Source organism: Myotis lucifugus, unplaced genomic scaffold, assembly GCF_000147115.1.
Source record: "Myotis lucifugus unplaced genomic scaffold, Myoluc2.0 scaffold_12, whole genome shotgun sequence".
NCBI lineage: Eukaryota > Metazoa > Chordata > Mammalia > Chiroptera > Vespertilionidae > Myotis > Myotis lucifugus.
In genome coordinates this window covers 203,942-218,041 of record NW_005871060.1, presented here as the reverse complement: position 1 = coordinate 218,041, position 14,100 = coordinate 203,942, and the positions used below count along the sequence as shown (strand labels likewise).

Below are 14,100 nucleotides of genomic sequence, written 5' to 3'. Positions count from 1 at the left end.
CGCGACCCACAGGTTGAGAACCGCTGCTCTAGGGGCTAGCCATGTGGAGTTGTCAGAAGCCTGTTATGAACTGTTTCTTTGTTTGATATAGTCTGGTGGGTTTCATGGATGCAAGCTCTATTGGCATTTAGAACTGGGTACGTTGGGAGCCCATCCCTCAGGTGGCAGTTTTAAAAGTTAGGGTGCTAGCCCTAACCGGTTTGGCTCAGTGGATAGAGCGTCACCCTGCGGATTGAAGGGTCCCAGGTTCGATTCCGGTCAAGGGCATGTACCTTGGTTGCGGGCACATCCCCAGTAGGGAGTGTGCAGAAGGCAGCTGATCGATGTTTCTCTCTCATCGATGTTTCTAACTCTCTATCCCTCTCCCTTCCTCTCTGTAAAAAATCAATTAAAAAAAAAGTTAGGGTGCTAGATGTTGAGTCCAAACCCTTCACTCCTAAGCGGAAGCTGGGAGTTGGGAGTTCCCTTTCAATTGTATGGCACTGAGCCAGGGTTGGGGTTCATGCCAAGAGTATGTCACAGCCTGTCCTAACCATTTTGATGTGGGTTTTTTCTCATTTGATGTGTAAGAGTCACTCAGTGAGTTTCCGAGTTTCTTTCAGAAGGAATTGTTCCATGTTCAATGTGTCTGTGGGATAAAGTTAACTCATGAGCCTCATATGTTGCCATCTCAGATTTAACCCTCTGCACAGTGTGCTAGTTTTTTAAGGCAGTCTCCCTCCGCCTCTCAATCAGCATCACCAGATAAGCTTAGCTCTCCCTTACAATTGAGGCAAAAGCCACCCTTTTAAACAATAAGAAAATAGCAGTTGTGGAGGGGAGCAAAGACAGGATACCCACCAAGATTTATTGGCTCCTACAAGACTGAAAATAAAGTTTAGGGGGGGGAAAGACCACCAGCCAAGGAATCATGGCAGGCTCAAACAATAGAAAGTATACCAGCATATTTGAAGCCAGTTTTCCTATTTCTTCATTATTGGAGGAAAGTTAAAACAAGTTAACATAAAAACATTCAAACCTGTAAAGAATTTTTGTGAGTTTGAACCAAACTGTCGACAAATGCCAGGAAGCAGAACCTCAACAGACTGGTATAATGCTCCGAAGTACGAAGGTTACATCTGTATTTATACATTGCAATCAAAGGAAGGGACGTAGGTGGGTTACATGAAATGCATTGGTGATAGACTAGAGAGGCTGGAGAAAGCAAAGCGAGGAAACCCCTGGGATTGGATAAAAAGTAAAATGATAGACACATACTTAGGGTACAAGAACAATTAACACGATAACAATGAAGGGATTTGTGGTATCTGTCCTGGCGCTCAGGCACACAAGGGGTCTAGAAAAAAAGAAGTTACAAGTTACCCAGACATCACAAGGGCATGTTATCATAGATGCAAAAAGACAGATAGGCTCAGTTAAGGTAAAGGTTGACCTTGTCAGTGAAGATACCAGCCTAGGATGTAACTACCCACCATAACTGCTTTTAGTTAAAGTTTAATTTCAGACCATCCTTTGTGGTTACTTTAGGTCTTTGAGTTTGCAAGACCGCCATGCAGGCCTTCCCTGAGCTTCTCAGGTTAGCATGTGGTCCTTTCGTCTGCAAACACTAAATGGAATTTCCCTGAGGTCAAGAATTATTTTGCCTCTGGTCTCATTTTTCATAACTGAATGGTGCCTTACTGTGGTCTCATAGCTTATGGTGTGTTTTTCCCTCACTCACTTTTTTAAATTATAGTGGTTTTTGTAAGTGACCTATATCCTAATTCTAGAGCCTATGTCTTAGTTTGAGTTTCCCTAAAAGCAGACCCGAGATAAGGATTTGAGATAACCGCCTAATAAACTCTCTGTACCCAGGAAATAGGAGCGAAAAAGGAGAAGTGGAGATAGGAAGAGCCAATGTGAGGTGCAGTATTGAACTCTATCTTTCACCTTTGGAAGATCTGTATGCTTCTCAGACTTGCCCTCAGGAACAACTCAACTCTTCTAGGCTGCACATGGAAAAGGGCCTCAATTGGCAAAAGCCAAGTACACCACAAAAAGTCCAGTGGGAGCACACTACCAGCATGAATGAGACTAAACATCTCCTATAGGTGTAAATGAAGTCATAGGTGGCTGAAGGAATGTACCATGAGCATCTGGAAAATGCTTTGGCCACTTTCACCCAAAATCTAAGCATTCAAAATAAATCATTCTTTTGATTAAAGCCATTCTCTTTCGAGTGCGTTACTTACCTCGACTCTTAGCTTGTCGGGAACAGTAACCGGGACCCGCGTCTACTCCTGATCCCTGCGCTTGCAAACCCGCAGCCATGCGTGAGTGCATCTCCATCCATGTTGGCCAGGCTGGTGTCCAGATCGGCAATGCCTGCTGGGAGCTCTACTGCCTGGAACACGGCATCCAGCCCGATGGCCAGATGCCAAGTGACAAGACCATTGGCGGGGGAGATGACTCCTTCAACACCTTCTTCAGTGAGACGGGCGCTGGCAAGCATGTGCCCAGGGCAGTGTTTGTAGACCTGGAACCCACAGTCATTGATGAAGTTCACACTGGTACCTACCGCCAGCTCTTCCACCCTGAGCAGCTGATCACAGGCAAGGAAGATGCTGCCAATAACTATGCCCGTGGACACTACACCATTGGCAAGGAGATCATTGACCTGGTCCTGGACCGAATTCGGAAACTGGCTGACCAGTGCACAGGCCTTCAGGGCTTCTTGGTTTTCCACAGCTTTGGTGGGGGCACTGGTTCTGGGTTCACCTCCCTGCTGATGGAATGTCTCTCCGTCGATTATGGCAAGAAGTCCAAGCTGGAGTTCTCCATTTACCCAGCCCCCCAGGTCTCCACAGCTGTAGTTGAGCCCTACAACTCCATCCTCACCACCCACACCACCCTGGAGCACTCTGATTGTGCCTTCATGGTTGACAACGAGGCCATCTATGACATCTGTCGTAGAAACCTCGATATTGAGCGCCCAACCTACACTAACCTTAACCGCCTTATTAGCCAGATTGTGTCCTCCATCACTGCATCCCTCAGGTTTGATGGAGCCCTGAATGTTGATCTGACTGAATTCCAGACCAACCTGGTGCCCTATCCCTGCATCCACTTCCCTCTGGCCACATATGCCCCTGTCATCTCTGCTGAGAAAGCCTACCATGAGCAGCTTTCTGTAGCAGAAATCACCAATGCGTGCTTTGAGCCAGCCAACCAGATGGTGAAATGTGACCCTCGCCATGGTAAATACATGGCTTGCTGCCTGTTGTACCGTGGTGACGTGGTCCCCAAAGATGTCAATGCTGCCATTGCCACCATCAAGACCAAGCGCAGCATCCAGTTTGTGGACTGGTGCCCCACTGGCTTCAAAGTTGGCATTAACTACCAGCCTCCCACTGTGGTCCCTGGTGGAGACCTGGCCAAAGTGCAGCGAGCTGTGTGCATGCTGAGCAACACCACAGCTATTGCTGAGGCCTGGACCACAAGTTTGACCTGATGTATGCCAAGCGTGCCTTTGTCCACTGGTACGTGGGTGAGGGCATGGAGGAAGGAGAGTTTTCTGAGGCCCGTGAGGACATGGCTGCCCTTGAGAAGGATTATGAGGAAGTTGGTGTGGATTCTGTTGAAGGAGAGGGTGAGGAAGAAGGAGAGGAATACTGATTCCTTTCAGCCCTGCAACATGTCATACTCAGAACTTCAGGTCCAACAGCTGACAGGCATTAAAGCTTTCTGGTTAGATTTTCTTCGCTTTTACTTGTGATCATGTCTGCCTTTTTTTCATGTATACCTGTACAATTTTCCCTTCATGTTTAAAAGTAAAGGCATGGAGAAAGAAAAAAAAAATAAAGCCATTCTCTTTCAACAGAACATGATGCACACAAGATGTGAGCTGCTCCAATGAGTTAAGGAATCAGATGGAGTTCAACAGGTTGGCAAGTTAGAGGATACCTGAGAACAGGGTGTTATGAAAGTAAAACACTAGAGACACTTGATAACATGTTTTATCCAGATCTGGTCCCACCATAGGGCTTTCCAAGGTTACCACTAGGATACCTTCTCAAGTCACTAGTTCCATTTCTACTGAAAAGTTCTGTATGGCCTTGGGGGCCGATTATTTTGTTTCATGGTCTGGCTCTCTGCCTAGTGATGGCTCCTTTCCCAAGGGCTTTTCTATGTGTCTATCACCCATCTGGCTCTGTCACACAAATATCTAAGGAAGTCAACATTGGTTTTGTATCATGAAACTAGGAGAAAATAGAGCCCATAATGGGCCCTGCAGTATTTTGAATAGACATCAGGAATGATTCATGTTCTACATTTGGGTATCTGGAGGGATTCCTGTTGCAGAACCACCAAGCTTGTAGGGGGAGGAAGAACACCGCTTTCTTCAGCCCCATTACCCTGAGCAAGGTTCTGTATGGATGGAACAGAGCAGGTCTGTTCACCTTGATTCCCTGATCACCATCAGGTATCTTCTCACAAAGGAGTGCTCCAGAGGTATTACTAATGTTTAAAATTCTGATAGCTTAATGTATTAACTAATGGGCACTGAAAGAGCACATAGATACAATTCCTACTTACATAAACTAGATTGTATAATGGTGTATGGACAAGTTCACTGGGCTAAATCAGGAGTCCTGGTCCAACTCTCAGAGTTGAGGTACCTTGGGCAAGTAATTTGCTCATATGCTCCAGATGAGGTTGCCAATGATAGAAAGTGCCCCAGTAAGTCACTGATTACCAAATAGAATTACATAAAGGCCTTTAAGTATAAACCAGTATTTTAGTGTTTTAGTATCATATTTGATGACCATAGAACAAAATTATTAAAACCTAAGACCATAAAATGTTTTTAATAAGTAAAAGTATATTCAATAAGTATTTAAAACCACTGTTTTATAAGTATAAACCACTATTCTAGTAAGTTATCTTCTTAGATATTTTATCTTTTGACAAATTACCTAAGGTCACTGGGTTTAGGAACCAAAGTAGCTATAGTAATACTAATTTGGGTTATTTTCTTTCTGTGGCACATAGTATCTCATCTCACAAAAGCCCCCACTACCCCAGGGGTTAGAGAGCAACTAAAGGACTTGTATGCATGCATATTAGCATAACCAATGGACACAGACACTGGGGCGGTGGGGGCTTGCCTGGGGTGGGAATGGCTGGGGGGGGGAGGAGGGAGTCAATTGGGGAAAAGGGAGACATATGTAAAACTTTAGACAATAAAAATAAATAAGTAAGTAAGTAAGTAAATAAATAAATAAATAAATATAATTTTTTTAAAAAGCCCCCACCACACACACACACACACACACACACACACACACACACACCATTTCCGTTAAAGTAGATCCCAAATCAGTAAATATAAGCTAGGGACCATCATGCTTTGGGCAAGATACACAGGTGGGATTGCTGAACCACTGTCAGGAACATTCCTCCCAAGGCAGCTAAAAGAGATCAGGTCCTTTAACCTGAAAACAGAGATCCATGACATAGGGACCATTTGTGTCTTGCTCACCTGCTGCCAGCTATGTTAGCTCAGCATATGTTTGGAGCATAATCTGTTTAGTGAGAGAGGGAAGGTCAACACAGCCATAAGCACTGGTGCTTTGAAATGCAATCCCACAATTTCCCCACTAACAGAACCAGTCTTTTCCTCTGGCCTCCCTGGTGTTGGTTCTCTTCTGGACCTATACCTGTCCAGCCAATTCTTGCTTCTTTCCTGGTCTTTGCTCTGCTTTAGCCCTTCAGCATCTCTTCCTTTTCTTGAGGTCCTTTCTGCTAATTAGCCTCTGATTGGGTCACTTAGCTTAGCCTGGCCATTCTCCTCTCAAGAACTATCTTTATCCATAGCTGTAGAACTGAGAGGTCCTCCTAAGACTATTTGAGACAGTCACTGCTGGTTTTCTTCCCAGAAAGTCCTCTCAGAAGCTACCCAGTTTTAACTTCATCCAGCCAAGGTGCCTCAGGGCTCAGTGAACTCTGCTGTGTAATTAGACACTGCCATCTCCTGGTCAAAGCACTGAACTTGGTCCCAGCTGGTCTGACCCAGCAGTTCACCTAAGACAGTGATGGCGAACCTATGACACGCGTGTCAGAGGTGACACGCGAATTCATTTTTTTGGTTGATTTTTCTTTGTTAAATGGCATTTAAATATATAAAATAAATATCAAAAATATAAGTCTTTGTTTTACTATGGTTGCAAATATCAAAAAATTTCTATATGTGACACGGCACCAGAGTTAAGTTAGGGTCAAAATGCTGACACGCCGAGCTCAAAAGGTTCGCCATCACTGACCTAGGACTTAATTGTGTTCACTACCCATCTATACTGCCAGTCACAATTACAGAGTTGCTCCTGACACCCTGCCCTGCTTCTTATAAGGTTTAAGACTTAAGAGTGTTAACTGCTAGTGCTGCCCTGTGGTCCTCTATCTAAAGTCCACACCTCCCTCAGAATCCAAATGCATCTTGTCCATTGAGGAACATCAACTCTGGATCCTGTACCTCATTATTTTGTCTTCAACTTTAGTTGATCAAATGAGTCATCTGAAAGGGATCTCAAAAGTACTGTCTTGATTTTGAATACATACTTGTCTTCACATGGACGTCTAAGCAGTCTCTCCTACTAACCAAGTTTAGTTTGGGTTTCTATACAGTAGCTTCTTTAGTTATATGTCTGAAGAATGATTCCACATAAATATAAACAGTCTCTTGTTAAGTCACTAATCTATTTGGTAGATGGACTGCAGCAGGAATAAAGAGCCTACTTTCCCAAAAGAGAAATTGGCCACATGACATGTATCAAAGCTAAGCAGCTGAGACCAAGCGTGCTAACTACCATTCTAGTCTAAGTCTAAGCCAGCTGACCCTCCCAGTCCTTATTCCCAGACTCTACTGGTACACAGGATCCCCTTGGTTAGAGCTAGAGCTTGTCTGCAACATTTGCCAGGACTTAAGGAATCACCAGCTTTGCTTTAGGAATTTCCTCAGGATCACAAAGGGGAAAAGATCTCTGGCCAAAAAATATCTGGATACCAAAGGACAAGAATAGACCCTGAAACCAAGCAGGCCTTCAGGAGTTTAAAGTAACTGCTAGAGGTAGGTTTCTAGGAGTGGGGAAAAAGAACCTGTAGCCTAAAAGTCTAAATGCATGGAGCTGTTCCAGCCTATCGTTGAGTATTTAGTTTATTTGGGACATTAAAAACGTCTAGCTTTGCCTATTGAGCCTCCAAAGCTATTGTGTACAAAAGAGAGATGGAAATTCATCTGGATCAGAGGCCTTGGTTAATCTGCTTAATTATTGTAATGTTGAGTATTAACTTTACCCCATACTAACTTGATCTCTTAAGTAATGGATAAACAAGAAAAGCAATTCTCTATACCCATACCAGAGGTTAATGTCAGATGTCTGCTGCCTCTTTCCAAAAGACTAATTGAAAGAAGTGATGTTTATGAAAAATTGACTGGAGGTCGTATAGCACATCCAGATCTTGTTATTCCACATTCCATCCTCAGTTGGAACAGGACCCTCATGTACTCGGGTGATATTTTCTTGGCCTCACACATAATCACATTTGCTGTGTTATGTTTTGGTGTTGCGCCTTCCACTTTCATCAAGGGATGCTTAGAGAAACACTGGCTAATGAAATCCATCATTCCCTTTGTTCCAGGAACATGGAAGACACTGCCCACTACATCCCTCAGCTCTTGCTCTACAAAGTTCCTCATGAAAATTTTCTGACAAAGTCGCCTGCTAGGAAAGGCTGTGTGTCCTTTGAGTAACAGGTATTGATAAGAGTATAGTAATTGTCTCTTCTGGTACTTTGCCTATCAGGAACTGAGAGCCTTATTTAAATAAAGGTCACAGATTTAGGCTTTAGTGGGAGGGCATGGTTTATCTAGCACTGAGGGGGTTGTTTCTGAGATGGGGGAGGAGACCCCAGACCCAGAAGGCTAAAACATCCTGCTCTGGACTGCGCAGAATGAGATCTCAGTCCATGGAACTTCTGGAGCTAAGTGCAGCCCCCACCCCCCCCAACCCCCACGCCCCCCCCACCCACACACGCTTTTTTTTTTTAATAAAGCTTTCTCTGCCAGCCCATACAGGGTAATCCATTGAGGTCCCCAGCTTACAGCTATTGTTACACTTCCTTTAAATGCCAAGTTACTGACCTAGTTCCCACAGGCATTTTTGTAAAAAAAAAAAAAAAAAAAAAAAAAAAAGGTAGGGGAGAGGACACTTGCCTTCTAGCTATTTGTAATGGTACCACCTCTTCGTGTACCCTGGAATGACTATCTCAGATTTTCCCACTCCAACCTCTTCACCTGGCCATTGCAAGCTGCTTCCTTCCATTACTGATCCTGATGGACTCATCACTTGTCACTGCTGAGCAGAGCCCTTTCTAGTGGTGACCTCATTCGTGTCCCCATCTCAAATTCAGGGAGGCAAGACTGATAACTACATGTCCAAAATGTTAATCTTGCCACTCAGTAGTAGCAGGGCCAGAACTCAGACCTTCCCCCTTGAATTTGGAGCCCCATCCTAGAGGATCCCAGCTGCTCGGGAAGAGGTAGTTCTACAATGCCACTGTTGCCACCACGAGGAGACTGGGTGTTCCCTCTCATTCCTGTCTTTTTCCATGGAGAGCTCACCCCACCAGCAAAACTACTCCAACCTCCTCACCGTCCCTCGTCCAAAAACACATCTCATTTCTTACCCCAGAGTTAATGTGGAAATGTCTTTCCCTAATCCTCAGGACTCGTGGTGTGATCTTATAGGATTACGGTGGTGTGGTCTTGTGGCGTTAGTGGAACGTTGGTATATTTCCTTAAACCTAGGTCATTCCACATTGGCTTTGGTCCAGTTGTTATCCAAGGATCTTCTAGATATGGGTCAGGATTTCAACAAAACAGAACCTGTAGTATGTAAATATGTTCATGTAAATCCGAGGTAATACTTCCCACAGTAAGTATGTCATAGTATCAAAATAGTATGTGATTTTAAAGTTATGATTACACCAACTATGATTTAAGGCTTTGATTTTGATCACAATCTTCAAACTAGTATATTGACATAGTAAACAATTCTAATGCAAGAATGAACAGTATCAATCAGCTTCATGGTCTTGATGCCATGATCCCACCCCATCCCTCACCCCCCAACCCTACAGGAGGGTATTCTTCCAAAGCTATCCCATGTCTATACAATTTGATTACTGATATTAAAATCCTATATATTTATAATGAAATTTATAGATTTTTCTGCATTAAGGTCTAACTTCAATATCTTGGAATGAGATGTTTCCTTAGCAGTAATAACTGACATAATTATTGGCAACCAGCCTGCAAAAATCATACAAATATTATTTATGAGCTACTCAGCTATGATAGCACCATCATTTTACACATCCTTTGCCTTTTATAGCAGTGTTCCTGATTTCATGTTTTGGCATACATTTCCCAGAAAATTAAAATCTTTAACTTACCCTCAGGGCTTGATGATTAAATAAACAATAATTATAAAATACATGTGATTAATACAGTTCATCCCAAAGAGAATGCTGCTAATCTTTAATTTATCTGGAATCACTTTAATGTTTCAAGTTATGTAATATAAAATAATAACCTGGGATGTAATTTTTATCAACATGTTGTTACTGCCTGATTAAATCCCAAACAAGTCACTAGATTTCAAGAGATGCCAGAGGATGATTAAAAGCAACCCCCACTGTCTGATGAATTCCACAACCAGGTTAATTTGCTCTCAAAATACATGAGCATAGAATTGTAACCCCCCAAAGCCAAGTCAATGTGCAGTTGTCATCTTGCCCTTGGCCTTCCACACACCCTCAGGCAGGACAAGCAGAGAAGTAAAGTGGCTCAAAGATTCTGTGATGGCCTTGCCAAACGCTTAGAATTGCACTCAGTTTAAGAATCCATGCAACCTTAAGAGACATGCATTTTAGTATAATGGCCTGTCAGCCTCACCTGGCTCCCGCTCCATGTTCTGATAGGCATTTTCTCTAATAAATTTAGAATGGGCTCACCCATTGCCCACTCTAAATCTAATGGGCGAAGAAAACCCCATCCTGGTAGATGGGGCACAAACAGAATCTGTCACAAGATGCTGGCTTCATTGGTAAAGATTTCACCAAAAGAAGCCTGAAAAAGCCCTGGTAGAGGGGAATGCTGCAATGCAGTGAAGCAGGCTTTTGAGAAATACAGAGGGAGCAAGCCTACAAAGACAGTAGAGTTGATTCCTTACTGCAGAGCTGTACTTGACGGTGTGCAGGGGGAGGAGAGAGGCTGAGGACCATTAATCAGCAGTTTGTGGGCAAATATGAGTCTTTCAGCTTCTGTGGTAGCCTACAAAGAGGCCTGGATCTCGGGCAGTAGAAGGGCAGGCACAGCTGAGCAAGTCTGCAGACGAGTCATAGAGCTCCAGAGACACTGGAATGCACAGCCAAGGTATTTTCATTATGCAAAGGTCAGGGCCTAGCAGGGAAAACCTGGGGCCTTAAAGCCCGGGATCTGGACATCTTGACGGATGCCCGCAAAGATGTTAACTCTACCAGACCCTCTGGGTTAACAGAGGCCGTCCACCTTTCCTAGGAAGAGCTAGCATCATCCCTGTGGTGGAAGATGCTGCAGAGGTCTCTCCTCCACCAGAAAACAGCTGCCCCCAAACCCACCCGGAACTACCTCTCACTTCCTTTCCTGGTTTCTAGGCTGGTGACTAGAGTTAAACCTCAGCATAATCCAGTGGATGCTCTGGGCCTGGCAAGGAAGGAAAAACTATAAACCTGTTGCAAGAATTAGCTAGCAAGTACCACCAGAAGTTAGGGGAGTACACTTGGGTTTGAATTTTGAGGGCGCCTAATCAAGTGGGGCTAAAATATAAGCCTAGAAAACCAAGAATTCATTTACTTCAGGGCATTTTTTTGAGACACTGAGTTTAATATACTGGCAAGGACCCCAGGGGATGGAGCAAACTTGCTGCTGAGAAGGCAATTAGAAGCCTATAAAAGGTGACGTCAGAGAAGAGGGGCTTGGGAGGGATGGGTGGAAAAGGTGAAAGAATTAAAGAACTACAAATTGGTAGATACAAAATAGTCATGAGGATGTGAAGTACAGCAGAGGGAATATAGTCAATAATATTGTAATAACTATGTGTGATATATTGAGAGGGCCACTTTATAAAGTATGTGATTGTCTAACCACTATGCTGTTCACCTGAAGCGAATACAAAATAATATTAAGTGTAAACTGTAATTGAAAAATAAATTTTAAGAAAAGGTGATGGGCGATATTCAGTGAAATAAAAAAAAAAAGCCGGAGTTGCCCAGCCAGAGAGTAGAGGAAGGAATACAGAAGCTAAGGGAAATGGGCATGCTGGGACACCCAGTACCACTGACGCCCTAAAAATGTTATCGATACAATAGAACGCCAAATCTTCGGTTTATCTCTTACCCTCACCCACATGCATGTGTCTTACCAAGGCTTCCGACGTATTAGCCATTTTTTTGCTCATGTAGTCAGATTACCACGATGTTATCTATACAGTGGGCCCACGTAACATTCCACAGGATGTCCTCTGGTTCAGCTCTCTCTGGGCCAGAATGCAAACTCGGGCTGCCACTCTGACCATACTGCTGATTATAATGATTATGCCCACTTGGCTTCTGAAGGTTCACCTATCACCTGCTTCTGTTTCAGATTCTGGTGATCCCCTTTGCTCTCAGTGGTCCCAGGCCTGACCGGCAGCTTCTACTATCAGCTCTGGCCTACAGAGAGCAGCACCACTGGACTTCTCAGTGATGCTGATGCTCCCCCTTCATCAGCACATTCCTCATTGCACTGGTAGGCCGTGTCTTCTTCATGCCACCACGTGGAGCGGTTTCGGGCAGCCGGAACGCTTCCAGGGATTGACATCATTTTTCTCCCACTCCATCATATGGTCAGAAGGACCCCAGTGTTGCCTTAGGCGTGACCTGAGCGAAACACACAAGTGCAACAGTGATAAATGACCTGGGGGTCTGGGCTACCTGCTGCTCTGTCTTCCAGCCCTGCTCGTGCTTGATCCTGCATGTACCGTTCCATCTGACAGTGGATCATTGCTGAGCCCACCCAATCTAACAAGTTTGGGGTTCTGATCTAAGCCAATTTCCGAAGGGTGGTATTGGAACATACTAGTAGTCCTTTGAGATACTGTGCTCAGATGCTCCAGATTCAGGGGTGGGATCTTGTTGGAAAGAACTGGCAGTGTACCCAGCTCTGCCTATGATGAGTGGGTAAATTCAATTTGGGGTACAGTGTTTATAAGTCTTTTTTTACCAAAAATCAAAATTATATTTCTCCCAACAGCTTTATCAGCTAAAAAAAAAAAGAGGGGGAGGTCTTTTGATCTTCATGTCACCAACTCTTACCTCTATCACCCAATCTGTATCTGTTCTGAACCCAGGTAAAGAAGTGTGGTTAGTATTCATAGGGCCTTCCCTCAAATTCCAACATAGTCACCAGTAGTAGTGAAGTTAAATGCTTTCACTACAGCAACATTTAGGGGTTTGGGGTGTGAAAATTAAAAGAAAGTGTTATCTCAGTCCAACAGTAACATTGTGTATCCATTCAGAGTTCAAGTACAGACAAGTGAGCCTATTTCTTCTCATTGAGGGACATAAGAAAGGGACTTAAAAGAGTATCAAATGGTTTATAGAATTGATGGAAGAAAACTCGAGAGTCAACTTCCAGGTATGGGGCCTAAAGCCACAACACATATTTTTTTAATTGAGATATAATTAACTATTAGTCTCAGGTGGGTAACATAATGACTTGATATTTGTATATATTGTGAAATGATCACCACAGTAGTCTAGTTAACATCTGTCACCATATGTACTTTACATTTTTTCTTGTAATGAGAACCTTAAATATGAGGTATACTATTATCAATTATACTTTACATTATGACTCATTCATTTTATAACTAAAATGTTTACCTTTACCCCCTCTACCCATTTCTTGCCCACCCCCCACAGGTCGCATCAGGCAACCACCAACCTGTTCTGTGTATCCATGAGCTTGGGTTTTGTGTTTGTTTAGGGGATGGAGTTGTCTGTCTGTCTTAGAATTCACATATAAGTAAGATCATATGGTATTTATCTTTTTTCTTTCTTTCTTGACTTATTTCACTTAGCATAATTCCTTCAAGGTCCATCCATGTTGTTGCAAATGGCAAGATGTTATTATTCTTTTATGGCTGAATAATCGTCCATTGTGTGTTTTCTTTATCCAGTCATCCACTGATGGACATTTAGGTTATTTCCAAATCTTATTGTTGTAAATAATGCTGAAGTAAAGATTGGCACATATTTATCCGTTCATATTAGTGTTTTTGTTTTCTGTGGTAAGTTCCTAGAAGTAGAATTGCTGGATCAGATGGTAGTTCCATTTTTTGAGGAATCTCCCTACTATTTTCCACAGTGTCTGTACCAATTTATATTCCCACTAACAGTGCATGAGGGTTCCCTTTCTCCACATCCTTGTGAACATTCGTGTTTTTTGTAATAGCCATTCTAACAGGTATGGGTGATATCTCATTGTGGTTTTGATTTGCATTTCCCTGATGAATAGTAATGTTGAACATCTTTGTATGGACCTGTTGGTCATCTGTATGTCTTCCTTGGAAAAATTTCTATTCAGATCCTCTGCCCATTTTTTAATCAGATATTTTTTTAAGTTGAATGAGTTTCTTATATATGTTGGATATTAGCCCCTTATCAGATATATGCTTTGTAAATCTGTCTCCCATTTAATAGGTTGCCATTTCATTTGGTTGACGATTCCCTTTGCTGTGTAGAAAGCTTGATGCAGTTCCACTGGTTTATTTTTGCTTTTGTTGCCTTTGCTCCTCAGATTAAAAAATCATTACCAAAGCTATTATCAAGGAGCTTACAGCCTATGTTTTCTTTAAGGATTTTTGTAGTTGCAGGACATTGCCTGCTGATCTGTGAAGTGGTCACTACAGCTGCTAGCTACAGAGCCAAGCTGTTTCTGTAAAGCTAGAGGCCCGGTGCACGAAATTTGTGCATGGAGGG

At 43.1% G+C, this 14,100-nt stretch overlaps 1 pseudogene across 1 annotated transcript; it reads left to right on the top strand.

The window, feature by feature from the left end:
- Nucleotides 1-2,219: 2,219 nt before the first annotated feature.
- LOC102418825 lies at nucleotides 2,220-3,837 on the top strand (annotated as a pseudogene). Its single transcript, XR_329732.3, has one exon. The product of XR_329732.3 is annotated as a tubulin alpha-1B chain-like (transcript).
- Nucleotides 3,838-14,100: the final 10,263 nt, after the last annotated feature.